We start from the raw sequence: 3,539 nt of genomic DNA, 5'->3' as shown, positions 1-3,539 counted from the left end.
AGCAACAGCGTCAGCTCTAACAGAGCGATGAGAGAAGACGTAGGGCTAGCAGGGAGCTGTGAGTACGGGGGAAGTTTTTCCTCCTCTGGGGCACGGCGGGGGGAGGACAGCGACACTGGAGCTACTCAGGGGGATGTGGTGCCATGTCCCGAAGCGGGGGTGTCGCTGAGGAGCGGGGCTGGCGGGGGGCGGTGCTCTCCCGCGCTGGGGGGGAGCCCGGCCTGGGGCTGCGCTCCTGAAGCGGTTGTTTCAGACCTGTGAGGCTCCCTCGCTCGCAGCTTAGTGCCCGTGGGAAAAGGCAGGGAGCCTCACCATTTTTTAGAAGTAGCCCTATAGCCCTCCTCAGTTGTGGTCTCTATTATGTATGTAGAAAGGCTGCTGGACTCAAGCGGGAGTTGTGTTCCTGTGCCCGAGGGCGGGAAAAAACGGGGAGTGTAGGCGTTCCTTCATGGGGCAAACGCTACCTTTCCTCCCTGCCCCCTCCAGCCGTGTAAGTTATTGTCAGATCTGACGGAGCTGAAGGAAAACTTGGAAAGCACTTTTAAAATATGTTGAGGGCAAGACATGGTGGTTTTGATTTTTCTGTGTTGCAATAGGACTTACAGGTCTGAGAGATGTTTCTTCCCTCAGATCATAGCAGGATGTGGTGATCTCGTTTCCTAATATCTTCCATATCATCTCTCTTTTTTTTTGCTTTCCACCTCCTAAAACTCACAACACTGCAATAGATGATGTCTGAAAGATGATATGTGTGTATACTCTGACCAAGTAATAAATGAGATTATTTTAGATGACAAGCCCAATAGAGTGCAAACATTTATCTTTAAGGAATCAATAGAGGAAGAACGTAGGCTGGAAATACTTTGTGATAGGCTAAGATAGGTGGGTGGTCTGTCTCTCCTCCTGGTTTGTTTTTTTTTTTTCCTTTTTTTTTTTTTTTCTTCCCTCTACCGGAGAAGTGGGGTAGGATTTTGTAAGAAAAGCATCATCTTGGCCACGGCCAAGACTCATGAAATTCTAAATCCATGTTGAAACAATTAAGTAAGTGTCATAATTTTTAAGATTTCACTAGAGACTGTCCCTTCTAGCCCCACTGGCTGAGAACTTTTGGAAATTTAAGTAATCCCTCCTCAGTTTTTCTACATTTGAATCATGTTGGGAGAACAGTAGTCTTCGAGTTATACAAGAATTTGGACCTAAAGCATGAGCTTTCATACTTAACTTTCGGTATTCATGCTCATTACTGTCTGGTCTTGCATAACGCTGCAAACCTGTATGCAGTTTTTTGTAGTAATTTGTCAGATACAGGTGGTGATAGCACCAGTTTTGTAAGTAGTGCAGTGTATAAGAAAGTTACGGTTTCTTTAACTTCAGTAACTATATCTAAAATTCTTGCGTATACCAATCTTGAAATTCTTATAGGTTAATCCTATAAAAATAAGGAAATTTTTCCTCTCTTTGTATGGGACGTTCTTTTTCTTATTTTTTAGGAACAAGAGATGCTGAAATGACCATAGCATAACCTTTCTTGGAAATAAAAACTGTTCTAAGTTGTTGAGGTTCAGCATGGCATGTGGATCTGTCCAGACGCAAATACAAATTTGTATATTTTTTGCTTTATTATGCTTTATTTTAGGAAATGCTGGACTCCTAAATACAATCACTTTTGTAGCAGTGTTGCTGTACAGTTTTGTCACATGTAATCGCTTTGGAAATGCTTTCCAAAGAAGTAATATGGAACTCTGTGAAGAAATCTGATATGCTTTTAGAAATAATGCTGGAACTGTTGACTGCAAGGAAAGTCATTTTGTTTAAGTGTTTGTGATTGACACTGGGGTAATATTCAAAAAGTAACTGTAACATACGTAACACATGATTTGCTGTTTGAAGTGTCCTCTCGGAGGAGCAGCATAAGATGGTTGTTCGTGATTATTAAAGGCATAGGTAGTTCTTATGTTACTAAGAGGGCAAAGAAATTGCCAAGCCAAATTCTAAATCTGTAATTATATTTTGCCTCCCTAAAACCAGGAGGCAGGTTTGTACTATTTCTATCTAAAAACACTCTTTTTCATAAAACCAGTTAATTTGTTTTTTTCTTTTCCTGTGGCCCAGGACAGAAAGAAAGCTGAATACTTAATTTCCATCACTTTGTAATGAAAATGAAACAACTAATTCTTCCTTTCACTCTTGAAAATTTCACCTTTCTAAGTTTTTGGGACTTTAGATTTATAGTAGCTTTATTTTGTCACTTGTCTTCAAGTCATGTCATGTTGCCAGTAAAAACTGGCTTTCATGTGCAGCCCTGCTATGTTTGTTTGCTTACAACTTAAATATGTCTGTGGTTTTGCTGCAGTCGGTAATGGATTACTACTGACAAGGGGGATTTTGTTTGTTTATTTGAGGGACAAGCATGTGTTGTTTTGTCTTTGTTTTTTAAATGAATGGATTTCTTTCACACTGAAAATAACGGGTAGATACCCATAGCAAATTTTCTTTAGCCAGTGGCGAATAGTGAAAAACAGTAATGTTTGTCTGTGCCTATTATTGTGCTAAGAGTTTTTGAAGCTTGATTTTGATAGATTACAAACATTGCGGAGTCGTGCTGATAAAATATGTGTTTAGCTCTTGACCTCTCTGAAATTTGCCAAAAAAAAAGTCATTTTTTATTTGTGAAGACTGACAACCACATTCTAAAAAGACGCCTAATGGTAGCATCTTCTTACTACCAAATTTGGATTGCTCATCTAGAGGTAAAGGTTTCTGTTTCGCTTTAATCTCCGTTGCTGTAGTGATATTGATACAGTGACATGTAATAATGACTGCAACAATGAACCTAGACCTGAGTGAAGTCATTGACTGAAGGCAGCACTAATTTAACAAATTACAAGAAAGTTTTGAGGGATTTGTGTGAATAACACAAAAAGAGCTGAGAACACTGAGGAGCTGGATTCCAGTTGATACGTATCTGTCATTAGAATTTTGCCATTGGTTACAATGGCTGCATGCCATGGACCTCAATATCACGAAGTATTATTCTCCGTTTCTGTGACCGACAGCATTGAAACTGTAACCTTATTGCTAATCTACAAGTGTAGATCAGTTCAGGCATTTCAGCAGTCATGACAAGGAAACATTTGTTCCACACGAAAGAAAAATGTGTTCAGGTGGTTGTAAACAGTGAAAGCTGGAAATAATACTTTATCCTAAATTTTAATGATGAAAAAATAGAAGACTGAAAGCAAGATTGACTTGTTGGAAACTAAACTTCCATTAACCCTTTTTATTCCTTTTGGACAAGGCCATAAGGAGACTTGTTTATGATAGAAGATTTTACTGGTAGAAGAAAGGCATATCTTTAGCAGCAGTTTTGGTTAGGATAGAATTAACAGATACTTCATGGAATGTCTGTGGGTTTTACTGTGTCACTTTTGTCCTCTCATGCAGGTCTTTAGTAACATGACTGTTAATTTCCCAGTGCTTTCCTAGATGTTATTGGTTTCACTAAGGATTTACATCACCTGCAGAGTGTAACAATGGCG

General features: G+C 39.4%; 1 protein-coding gene across 1 annotated transcript in view; it reads left to right on the top strand.

Annotated features, from left to right (window-relative positions):
* Window positions 1-3,539, top strand: part of RPGRIP1L (RPGRIP1-like) — a 79,731-nt gene continuing 76,192 nt past the window's right edge. Inside the window, exon 1 of the mRNA XM_009320792.1 lies at window positions 1-58. The gene's annotated coding sequence lies outside the window, so the exon portion shown is untranslated. The remainder of the gene's footprint in view (window positions 59-3,539) is intronic.

Source organism: Pygoscelis adeliae, unplaced genomic scaffold (genome assembly GCF_000699105.1).
Source record: "Pygoscelis adeliae isolate BGI_AS28 unplaced genomic scaffold, ASM69910v1 Scaffold63, whole genome shotgun sequence".
NCBI classification, from domain to species: Eukaryota; Metazoa; Chordata; class Aves; order Sphenisciformes; family Spheniscidae; genus Pygoscelis; species Pygoscelis adeliae.
This window is presented reverse-complemented; position numbering and strand designations above follow the sequence as displayed.